The following is a 13,747-nucleotide window of genomic DNA, read 5'->3' on the forward strand; positions in this document are numbered from 1 at the left end:
AGCGAAATATTTTTCATATTCGTCAATGAAGTCCTCGAGTCAGAAAAATTACAAACAGTTGTTACCACTTATGAACAGTCGAGCGAGAAACCGGAATCCCAATATGTTTCAACTGATGTTGGGTTTACTAAATACGTGTACGAAGCTGTTGAAGGAACAACTGAAGAAAGCTATAAAACAGACGTGATTGGAAGAAGATACAGAAACAGTGAAGTTGTTACAAACGGGTTGAAGTGTGAAGAGTTCGTTGCCGATAACAAGCTGGTGGTACCGAGGTACTTGATATCTGTAAAAGATAAAATGAGATTTGAACTCAATTTACGCCTAGAGTCTAAATCTTTTTAACTCCTTCATTTTTTATGCAATAAATAACTTAAACATTTAAATTGTTCATTTTGTTTAGTAAAAGTAAAGTAACGAAGACTTTAAAACATCATAAATGTAACGTAAAATTAATAAACTGATTTAATAAACACATGAAACATGATACACGTTTAAGTGAAAAATAAGTAACATTAAGAATTCTAAATTTCTAAACCCATTATTATTAGATCAAATATAACAATAACTTTAATCATACACTTTCAAAAAAAATTGTTTCATATAATTTTATATTTTGTTATAAGCAATACTTTTTAAGTAATAATTTCATAACAATTTCCGCTTTAAAAGGTTTTCTTAAATATTAATTATTGAACGACAAAAAATTAGCGCTAAAAATATTTAGTCTTAGGACTTGGTGCACGAAAAACCTTTCGGTTATCGAGTCGCACACCACGGATACCTTTAAATGTCTTGTACATCTTAAGTTACATAAAACGATCATTGCCCGCTACCTGTATAAGCCGGCTCTTTGTTCATGATCAGGTAATAAAATATGTGGAAATCTTAAATTGTCGCGAAAGGCAGCACAAGCTGATGTCACCTAGCTCGCGTGATGATGTCATAGGAGATGCGGAGTGACGTATGAACAACCTCAAAAGCATTTTTGTGCAGTTGATGTTGATTCGCACAAGCATGACGTCTCGCCGCTGGTTTAAAACAATTTGCGAAAAAAGTTTAATGAAAATTTTTAAACTAAAATTGTTGTGAAGTGATCGCTTAAAAAGCATTACTGATAACAAAATACTAAATGAAAGAAATTGTAAAAAAAATTTAACTCATAAGTTTTGAGTTTTGACCATTGAATGAGTTCCGTCGGTAAAACGATCGCGGTTTTTGCATTTGTGATTATGTTTTTGTGTCCCATACTAATTTATAACTTTATTCTTTACATGTGAAAAAAAAAGTATTTTTAATGCAAGCTTTCAAGGAAGTTTAAAAGATGATACCACGATGAGGTAGAAAAGACATAAAATGCTTGTGATTTTTTGTACAACTGAGTGATAGAAATAAATAAATATGCATAGCTGGGCTATTTTTTTGTAGAAGCGCTTGGTATGTGGGTCGTTCCAAAAGCTCTACATTTTGTTCAAAAGTAGCTCTATCTTCTGCTGTAATTGCTCTTTAAGCGCTACTAAATACAAGCTAAACTGTGCTTAATCTTACACATGTTGTGGCAAATAAATGTAAAGCAAAACATTTATAGTGCTTTTTTTCATATTCAAATGTTTGAAAAACTTTGTACTTAAATCAATTCAAACATTTCTATGTTTATAGAATTCTCCTATTACAACTTATGTAGCGAAATTTTTTCATTAAAAATTAAACTAACTGCAAAGAGCTAATAATTCTTAAACAATATTTTTCTTTTTTGTAAATATGCTTTCTAAACAGTTTTATAAACTAGTATTATTATGTTGGGTAGTTGTAAGTAAGATAAAGATGTAGCATCACAAAATCAAGTTTAGTTCGTATGTAAAGTATTATTTTCATATGTAAAATAAGTATTTAATGATAAAAATTTCTAACCCGCATGTGGTTTCATGGTCGGCTTATAAACAAAGGTTTCACCCAAGCAATATAATCGTTTGCATAACAGAAAACAACTAAACATAACTCACTTACTAGATAATTTACAACCACATAATACTGTAAAGAAAAAAAAAAGGGAAACAACAAATAAAAAAACCTACAATCATTTTAAAGACTTTTTTTAACTGCTATGTAAGTGCAATTGAACAGATTGATTTACGGTTACGCTTGAAATTACAAAACTTCAAAATTAATAGTATAATCTGACTATAAATTTCATTTTAACTAGCATTAAAAGATTTTAGAAGTCTACTAATCCAATTATTTTCATTTATTTTAAATAATTAAAAGTAACTAGTTGGTAATGGATATATACATGTAATTAGATAAAAAACGATACCACTGGAACTACAATAACATTTATTTGTTGTAGTTGACAAATTAACTTAAGTTTTGTTTAATAATTTAGTATACAAAACTTTTAAGTTTTTGTAAAGCAAACATTTTTTATATTGATTAATTGTGAAAAAAAATTCTTGTTTTTAAAAAACTATAAAAATCTTAAAAAAAAAAATACTTTTACAAGTATCCAAATTAAAAAAAAAGTTAAAATTATTTTTAGCAGTTACTAGAACTAAAACTAGATATAAATAGATTAGAAACAATACTTGATATTTTTTTTTATTTTTTTATTATATAAAAATTGAAAGGTTATTAACACACCATGTCCTTGGACTAAACGTTTTGAACGCTTATTTTTGTTGTTCAATAGACAATTCTATATATAAAAGCTTTCATTCTTTTTTGGACATTTTGAACTGTATAATTAAGCGTCTGGAGATATTAATTTTAAACCTGTTAATTAACATAAAAGTCTTCTACGTGTCGTTTGTTTAGAATGTTTGAAACTATGTTTCCACATTATAAAAGTACATTAGGTGCTTTTGAAGTAAAAACAAACTAAATGTTAGTTATTCACAATCACAAAGCTAGTGCAGTTGATTATAATTAATGATTTACGGTAAAAAGCAGAATTGCTAATACATAGTGCAAACTGAACACTTAAACTTAATAAACCTTTTATTGTTTTGTATTTAAGTTTGACGCCTAAGTAGATAAAGAAAGTTGTTTCAACAAGTATGATAGAAAGTAGGTATTAAAGTGAAGTGTGTAATTTTTTAAATGAGTGAAAAAATTAACTAAACTCTGTATATGAAAAAAATATTTTTTAATGTTTTATAGTATAATAAAATAAAATGACTTATTAGTAAATTAAAAAGAATAAGAAGTTTTCTGATTTGTTATCATTGCTTATTAGCAGGGGCGTCGCGAGGGGTGGCCTACTAGAGCTGTTGTTCCACGTAGTCAAAATAAAAAATAGAACAAAAAATAAATTTTTCATTGGTTTCAGATTTTTTGCCTTTTTCTTTGAATTTTATGATAAATTTAATCATTTATTAATTTTTATATAGACATTCAAAAGTGACCATTGGAGCAAATTTTTCTTCGTGTAATTTTGCAATTTTGTACGGTAGTGCAAATTTGACAGCTACCCCAATTTTAGAGCTGCAATGAACTGCAGCTCATTATGAATTAAAAAAAAATTGAACCAATATGCATTGAAAAATGTACTGATTATAAACAAACTGAAAATACTAAATGTAAAGTTTACACTTTGAGTTAAATGTTGAAAGATCAAAAGTCAAAACCCAGTGGTCAACACAGATACAACTTGAAACAAAAATATCACAGCCAAAAGTTATAACAAGTTCTTGAAAAGCATCATTGTTAAAAATTACAAAACTATATAGTTTTGTCTGTGTTTTATTGATAACTGTTTTAGTAATTGTTCATAAAAATTTAAACATCTTTTTCAGATCTTTATTTTTTACTTCAGAATACCTTAAAGCAGTGCTTCTGAAATGGGGTTCCGCGGAACCCTAGGGTTCCGCGACGCCTTTCGAAATTTAAAAAAGAAATTTGAAAAAAAAAAAAAAAAACATAAATCATAATACTTCAAAAAAAAAATGGAACACATAAAATGGAAAACATATATAATTATAGCATTCATTGATCTGCTTAGTGTGTATCTAGCGGTAGGACTTTTAATGGGTATTCATTATTAATAGGTGTCCTGGTTGCGCAAATTTTTGCAAATTTTTTGAATTTTTTATTTTTAGTGAAGTCATGAAAATATTGGTATTATCACTAAAGCAAACAATTTAGGATCAATCAAAACAGATTCTAAATGTTTACACAATAAAACTAAATAAAATATCTCAAGTTTCATTATTGATCTGTGCGAGGAGGTTGCATCAAAAGCAGTTGTTAAAAAACTTATAACATTCCCTCTGTCTAATGACACCATCCAATTTAGGTTTATGGAGATGGCTAGTGATACAGAGGATCAACTACTGGAGAAATTAAAAGCCAGTCTATTTTATGCTGTGCAACTAGACGAGTCCACTGACGTAAGCGGCAAAGCCTTGTTACTCGTTTTTGTTAGATATTGTGGGCAGGAAGGATTCAACGAAGATATATTATTTTGTGGAGAATTACCCAAAAAAAACATCTTCTGTTGAAGTAATGAAGTGTGTCGAAAATTGTTTCATCAGCAAGGGTTTAGAGTGGAATAAATGTGTCGGCATTTGTACTGATGTTGCAGCGTCTATGACTGGGTCCAAAAGTGGTGTAGTGAAGAAAATGAAGAATAAAGCACTTAAGGCTAAATGGATACATTGTTTTTTACATTGAGAAAGTTTGACAACAAAACATCTTCCTTCTTGTTTACAAGAAATTCTCTCAGCGTCGATTAAAACTGTTAATTTTATAAAGCAAAGTGACACAAAGGCCAGATGTTTCAAAGACCTATTTGAAAGTTTAGATGCTGACCATCTGCGACTTCTTTATTACAACGAAGTTCGCTGGCTGTCGAAGGGGCGGACACTGGTTCGTCTCGTTGAATTAAAGAAGCAGGTGTTCACCTTTCTTAAAGATGGATGCTCAGAATTAGTGAAGTTCTTTGAATATGATGTTTTTTTGGCCAGGCTAGCTTATCTCACCGATATTTTGAAAAATTGAACGCTTTTAACTTTATTATGCAAGGGAAGCAAAATTCCATTTTTGTCATGGCAGATAAGATTGAGGCGTTTTAAATAGAATTAAATTTTGGAAGAAAAAGGTTAACAATGGTAATTTTGAGATGTTTCACCGGTTTGTTGAGGCCCATAAAAAATGCATAGAATTCAACTTCTCTGACGAAATATACAACCACCTTGATCTTTTATCTATAAAGCTTCATTTATATTCTTGAAGATGTTCGCATCGGAAATTTATGGATTTTGAATCCTTTTATGTATTATATTGCCCGTTTATTACAGTAGTCTGTGAATTCGATTAGGTTCATGTTCATTTCGTTCTTGTTTGTAGCTCTCATTTTGTTTTTATTATGCAAGGAAAGATTTTTATGACGTTGCGATTAATCATGTTTGTATTCGTTTATTTATTATAGAATCATAAAATACCTATTGCCTCTGGCGCACTTTGAGTTTGACTTGACTTAATACTATTACAATTGGTATGATTTCTAACAATGATATGGTTTTGCTAAAAAAATAGTTTTTTACTGAAATTCTTTTTTTTTTGCAGGAAATATTATATTAAACATTTTATGTAAAATTAAATTAGGGGTTCCGCGGAAAAGATGACTTTGGAAAAGGGTTCCGCCACTAGAAAAAGGTTAAGAAGCACTGCCTTAAAGTATTTAGAGAAAATAAAGGCTACATATCTTATTTACATATAACACTTTGATTTTTTTTTTTTTAATTAATTAATTTTGTTTTTTGGTAGTTATTCCTATTTAAATAAGCAATATGTAGCTAACAAGTTACATGCAAGTTTTAAATGTGTTTGCCCTACCTACATTGATAATAAAAATAGTGTACATAAAAGATATTTCTAAAAATAGAAACATTCATTTTAAATAAGTTTGGCATTCACTTAGTAGGATAAAGTTTTTGTAAAAAATAAAGATAAGATGAGATCCGAACCTTTTATTGGCTAAAGGTCATGAGGGGGTGGGACGTGTTAAAATTTTTTGAAGTTTTTTATAAATAATTACAAAATAATTTTACTGATTTCTAAAATTCAAACTAACAGTTTAGATATGGTCAGTCAAAGTAAGAATCTGTTTTTGAAAGGAAACTAAACAATAAGTTGAAAAAAAAAATAAAATTTGTTCCTTTTTTATTATTCAAGCTAGTAATTTAAGTACTTTAGGAACTTTCTCTGGCTTAAATTGAAACAAATTTTCTTGACATAATTTGAAAAAAAAGGATTAAGTTTTTTATATAAAATTTTCATCTTTTTTTAAGTGTTTTATATTATTAGGTATTATTACCTGTAGGAAGTTTAAACTTTTTATTCTGAGTCTGAATAAACTATACCATTTATTTTGATATATATATAAGAAGTTTTAGCTGTTTTAGATAAGTGTTTTTTTCAAATTGTATTTTAACAACCACGTTTTTGAATTATTTGCATACTCTTTTGTTTTTTATTACTACTTAGTCAAGTCTTAGTTTTAAGTTAGTAAATTTGTAATTGTGCAAGACAGAAACTTCATAAATATAATTTTTTAAAGTTGCTACATTTGTTAAGAGTGGGTGACTTTATACAAACGTATGAGATATGTTTCTTAATATATAATTATTTTTTATATTTTATTTAAGACTTATGTAAACAGTTTTAAAGTTTGTTTTTTCTTAAAAATTTCTTTTTTTTTTATATTAACTTTATGATACTTATACTTATCTAAGTGTTTTAAACTAGGGGATTTTTTAATTTGACAATGTCAGTCTGCAGCACCCCCTAACATAAAGACCACGCGGCACCACAGCTTTTTAGTATTATTTAGTATCGAAAAATTTACATTACCAAAAATAGTTTTTATTTTAAGGTAGTAATAAGTATTTTTAAATTACAATAAAAAAGGATGCAGCAGATCGATGATGAACGTTATTTGCTACAGATTTAAAGCAATATAGTAAGCTTAATTTATAATAAATAAAATACATTAAAATAACTTTTGATTTTCTCTACTAATTATAATTTAGAATACTTACATATGATAAACCAGTGCTTCTTAACCTTTTTCTAGTGGCGGAACCCTTTTCCAAAGTCATCTTTTCCGCGGAACCCCTAATTTAATTTTACATAAAATGTTTAATATAATATTTCCTGCAAAAAAAAAAGAATTTCAGTAAAAAACTATTTTTTTAGCAAAACCATATCATTGTTAGAAATCATACCAATTGTAATAGTATTAAGTCAAGTCAAACTCAAAGTGCGCCAGAGGCAATAGGTATTTTATGATTCTATAATAAATAAACGAATACAAACATGATTAATCGCAACGTCATAAAAATCTTTCCTTGCATAATAAAAACAAAATGAGAGCTACAAACAAGAACGAAATGAACATGAACCTAATCGAATTCACAGACTACTGTAATAAACGGGCAATATAATACATAAAAGGATTCAAAATCCATAAATTTCCGATGCGAACATCTTCAAGAATATAAATGAAGCTTTATAGATAAAAGATCAAGGTGGTTGTATATTTCGTCAGAGAAGTTGAATTCTATGCATTTTTTATGGGCCTCAACAAACCGGTGAAACATCTCAAAATTACCATTGTTAACCTTTTTCTTCCAAAATTTAATTCTATTTAAAACGCCTCAATCTTATCTGCCATGACAAAAATGGAATTTTGCTTCCCTTGCATAATAAAGTTAAAAGCGTTCAATTTTTCAAAATATCGGTGAGATAAGCTAGCCTGGCCAAAAAAACATCATATTCAAAGAACTTCACTAATTCTGAGCATCCATCTTTAAGAAAGGTGAACACCTGCTTCTTTAATTCAACGAGACGAACCAGTGTCCGCCCCTTCGACAGCCAGCGAACTTCGTTGTAATAAAGAAGTCGCAGATGGTCAGCATCTAAACTTTCACATAGGTCTTTGAAACATCTGGCCTTTGTGTCACTTTGCTTTATAAAATTAACAGTTTTAATCGACGCTGAGAGAATTTCTTGTAAACAAGAAGGAAGATGTTTTGTTGTCAAACTTTCTCAATGTAAAAAACAATGTATCCATTTAGCCTTAAGTGCTTTATTCTTCATTTTCTTCACTACACCACTTTTGGACCCAGTCATAGACGCTGCAACATCAGTACAAATGCCGACACATTTATTCCACTCTAAACCCTTGCTGATGAAACAATTTTCGACACACTTCATTACTTCAACAGAAGATGTTTTTTTTGGGTAATTCTCCACAAAATAATATATCTTCGTTGAATCCTTCCTGCCCACAATATCTAACAAAAACGAGTAACAAGGCTTTGCCGCTTACGTCAGTGGACTCGTCTAGTTGCACAGCATAAAATAGACTGGCTTTTAATTTCTCCAGTAGTTGATCCTCTGTATCACTAGCCATCTCCATAAACCTAAATTGGATGGTGTCATTAGACAGAGGGAATGTTATAAGTTTTTTAACAACTGCTATTGATGCAACCTCCTCGCACAGATCAATAATGAAACTTGAGATATTTTATTTAGTTTTATTGTGTAAACATTTAGAATCTGTTTTGATTGATCCTACATTGTTTGCTTTAGTGATAATACCAATATTTTCATGACTTCACTAAAAATAAAAAATTCAAAAAGTTTGCAAAAATTTGCGCAACCAGGACACCTATTAATAATGAATACCCATTAAAAGTCCTACCGCTAGATACACACTAAGCAGATCAATGAATGCTATAATTATATATGTTTTCCATTTTATGTGTTCCATTTTTTTTTGAAGTATTATGATTTATGTTTTTTTTTTTTTTTTTTCAAATTTCTTTTTTAAATTTCGAAAGGCTTCGCGGAACCCCTGAGAGGCGTCGCGGAACCCTAGGGTTCCGCGGAACCCCATTTCAGAAGCACTGTGATAAACTACAGTACGAAATTTGTTTAGTAATTTAACTTTTAAAACAAAATAAACATTTTTGCTTCAAACTTTATATAAGAAGTTAATTTAGGTATTGTTATACAGCTAATAAAGATAAATATACTTAAAAAAAATATTTTAAAAAATCAAAATAAAGAATAAAGTATTGTCTAGTCTAGGCAGAAAATACTTCTTCTTAAAAGTTTGAAATTGTAAAAAATACGTCATGTTTTGACTGAAGTTTGTTAGGATTGATTAATTGTTTTATTATGAAAAAGAAATTCTTGATTTTAAAAAACTATTAAAAACTTAAAAAGTTAAATAAGTAAAATATTTTTACGAGTGTTCCGATTAAAAAAAGTATAAATAATTTCTAGTAGTTACTACAACTAACATTTGATATAAATCATTTACTAATAATATTTGATGATTTTTTTGTCAAACAAAACTTACGAAACAATAACATTGATGAATATGTAAAAATACATTCAGTAATAATTTCTACAATTAGTTGATTTCATTCAAAAACTGCTAATTGTTTATAGTAATCAGTGTTCAATATATATGATGTTTTATTGCTCGCAGAAATCTTTGGTGTTTACTCTGTAGTTAAACCAAGTAGTTTTAAGTATTCTTTTAAGTTCTGATGGTTTTCTAGCTACGATGTTAATAACATAAACTGTGTTTTAAAATGTTTATACTATAAGTTAATGTAGTTTATTAATCAATCAACTATTTATTAGACTATAAAAATGAAACTTAAATCTTGACATTAAGTATTTAAGCAAAAAAACACTCTCTTCAAAAGTATGTTATTAAGTTATAAATAAACAGTAAATCTAGCTATTCCTATTTTTTGACGCAGCAAAAGTTAAAAAATGAAGTTTTTGTTATTCCTTGTTTCAATCAACTTACTGATGATGAATGTTTGTGTCAAGGCTGATTTTAAAGTTGGTTAATAACAAAAGTTTTAGATTACTTAGATATTTTAAATTTGATTAGTTAACAGATTTAAATAAAATATAGCTTAACTAAATCTAATTTAAGAATAGTAGCTACACTATTATACACTTAGCTTGTTATTTAAAAGCTTTTGTTCTGTTTTGGATATTTTAAACTATAAGTTTAAGAGTCTATGAAATATTAATTTAATTTTCACTAATAAAACAAACTTTCTTTCTATTAAAGGTTGGAAGAAGGGAAAATGAAGTTGCAGACTTCGGTAAGTTATTTACTTCATAAGTCATAGCTGATGACTAAATTAAAATAAAACATAATTTAGTTAAAACTTTTTATTTTTAGTTCTTGTAGAAGGTTGTTCTATCTTCAAACAAGATATGTGCCTGAAAGCCTACGTTGTTGAAAACTGTAAGTTTTATATATTAAGTAGCTCATTTTTTCTTCAACAATCTTTAATTCAACAAATGCCATTGGTTAACATTAAACATATATATTGATTTGTATAAAACATAAAGTTTCAAAGGAAATATAATTTTTATTTAGCTTATTGTGATATCAAAGAAAGGTTCAATGAAGTTTGTATGATGGTTATTGAAGGAAATTGTGCCAATTACTACACCGCTACTATCGAGCAAAAGCATTTTACAAAACGTATTTACTTGTTGTTTATTTTTTAAGAAATTGAACTAGCGTTATACTTAAAGATTAATTTATATAATACAAATTATTTTCAATCTTTACTTTTAATGTAATCTAGCAAACTTAAATTTAGCTTAGATAAAAAAGGATTAACTTCTAAAACGTTCGATCAATTGCAATTTTTGACAGGAGAAAATTGCGGTATCTGTCATTCGAATTGCTTTAAGATGGGTGTTAATATAAAGGGCAGGTATAATATTATTGATCTGTATCACTGCGAATATGAACCAGAAACAATGTTAATGTATTATGTGAACCATTACAGCTTGTTTGAAAAGTCAAGTATGTCATATACACTTGATAAATGAATGAGTTGATATAAATAGTTAATATTTTTATGATGAAAATATCTATGATAGTTAACATAGTTTTGTTCATAAAGTGGAATTGAACGTTTTATTTTTTATTAATATTTTTGCAGATAAAAGCGATAGAATGCAGTGTATACAAATAATCAATCTCAATCAATATGGTAATGTTAAAAAAACGTTAGAAAACTTGGTGGATGATAACAGTAAGTTATCTATAAAACTATTATGCTTCAAAAAAGTTTTACAAATAATTTTGTAAATGTAATAAACATTGCGGGATGTGATAATCCAATAGACTGTTATGTAGAACTCACTGTATAAATTTACATATTTTACAGAGAAGCGCTGCGAAGTTCAGCCAGAAGATTGTGTACTAATTCGTCTGTATGGTGCTATTGACACTAAAATTGACCTTTGCGTGCCAGCATTTACAACGAGTGGAAAACAAGACCAGGAAAAGTTCTTTTCTAGAATCTTCGGCTTTCTTCAATGCCATACTGTTGATCCTGACCAGTTACTGTTTGCTGTGTGCGATTCCGTTTACACTTTTCCTGTCTGATAACTTTGTTTGAATGAATATTTATTTGGTTTTGTTATGTAGAACTCACTGTATAAATTTACATATTTTACAGAGAAGCGCTGCGAAGTTCAGCCAGAAGATTGTGTACTAATTCGTCTGTATGGTGCTATTGACACTAAAATTGACCTTTGCGTGCCAGAATTTACAACGAGTGGAAAACCAGACCAGGAAAAGTTCTTTTCTAGAATCCTCGGCTTTCTTCAATGCCATGCTGTTGATCCTGACCAGTTACTGTTTGCTGTGTGCGATTCCGTTTACACTTTTCCTGTCTGATAACTTTGTTTGAATGAATATTTATTTGGTTTTGTTATGTAGTTTTGTTGATCACTGAGATTACTTTGTTAGAGCTTTCTTCCTAAATTTGTTTAATGGTTGCTTATGTTAAATAAATAACACTAAAGTGGCCCTATTTGTTTTTTATTTAGTAATATTAGCCTATTTTGCTTAATGAGTTATCAAGTGCGCAAAATTTGATTTTATTCGAACTATAGAAAAGTGTTAAGTTAACTTCAAATAACGTTTTTCATTTGTGCTAACATCTAAAAAATTGAAACTTTTAACCATCAGCAGCTGATTACTTTATTTTTACTCAGCTTGATTTCGTTATATATCAAAAAACTGTAACTATGACTTATCTATATGTAACTAATGATTCAGCTAATTAAAGATTTTACCAAAGTAGCAAATTCGTCGTTTTTCAAACTAACAAAAAAATAATGTTTAATCTTATAAAATCTTGTAATTTGATGAGATAAGTTTAAACTGTTTTTTCTACTTTTTAGTAAATTTAATGAGTCTTAAAAAGTCTTAAACATACTAAAAGCTTTCAACACGAAATTTATATCAATTAAAAAAAATAATAATAAACAAAAATTGCCTGTTAAACGCTGCAGCTGCATACTACATTTCAACTAGCCTACTAAATAAGTTATCATTAGCAACATGACTATTTTGTAGTCTATGTATAAAATAATTGAATGATTACTTTCGGCGTTTAATATGTTTTTAAGAAGTTTTAAACCTTACTTTATGTTGTTACACAAATTAAACACAAATGTTTAGTAAGGTCGTATTTACACTACATGAAATGATTGCCAAGCATACTGAACACCTAGAATTGTTCATAGTCTCTATACTTTATACACTATAAGTTTTTAAGTATTAAATCAGAAAAGTTTTTAGTTTTCCATTGCTAACTAGAAGAGTATATAATTAAAGGCAATGAAAAACCAAATAACCGCATGTTTTTTCCAACTACGCAATCAATTATCAATAAATTTGCATCTTCTACTCGCTTTAGCGCAAAACAGCATTAATAGTATAGAAAAAGTATTACAAAAAGTCTTTAAAAAACTTTTTTTTTGTTTTATTTGTTTTTAGATATTCTTCCATGGAAGTTTTTTAAGTTTTAGAGTGAATTTAGATTATAAAAGTTATATTTTAAGTAAAATAGACTTTTTTTTTTATTTAGATCAAAATGTTAAAGGTTTAGTAATATTTAATGGAGCTCAATTTTAAATAAGTAATACTTTTTCACACCAACTTTAAAACCCAAAATACAATTTTATATTTCTAATTTTTTAATTAGATTCGTTACTAGTCTGTCTATTGAATATTTGTTACTTGCATGAAAAACTCGTTAATGAGTATGGAAAGCAGAATTATTTTGGTAATGAGTGAGATATGAGCTTAGAGGTATTGATGTATAAAAATATAACACTTTATCTTGTTTTCAGCTTAAAAACTTTTTCTGTTCTCGGTTATGCATTAGATCTTTATTTATCGAAACTAGTTATGAATGCATTAATACTTCTACTTTTTCTTAATATTGTTTATTATTAAAGTAGAATGTTATTTATCAAGTTGTTTATAATGATTGTTATTTTTCATGAAACATTATTCAAAATACCTGTTTATTATACTAAACTTTTTTACCTTTGAATATGATTTCTACTAGATGTACATTGAAGTTAAAAACAGATGTAGTGATAAAACAGTTTATGACGTTAAAAATTTGATTGTTCTGCAAATTTCTTGTCTAGGTCATATGTGTGCTTATTTGAATAAATTCCTTCAGTATGTTTACAAAATGCTATATTTAAAATAACTTAACATTTCGTTTTGTCTGTTATAGCTTTGTACAATTTTAAAGTGTCCTATAAAAATTTGTAAAGTAGTATTGTACTTAACGACACTACAAAGTATTTTTGAGTTCTACAAAAATAATTTATGGTTTTTGATAAACAGACTACTAAGTCAACAAAAATGAACATTTCATCCTCT

The sequence above is a fragment of the Thalia democratica genome, chromosome 5 (genome assembly GCF_965202585.1).
Source record: "Thalia democratica chromosome 5, ktThaDemo2.hap1.1, whole genome shotgun sequence".
Classification (NCBI taxonomy): Eukaryota; Metazoa; Chordata; class Thaliacea; order Salpida; family Salpidae; genus Thalia; species Thalia democratica.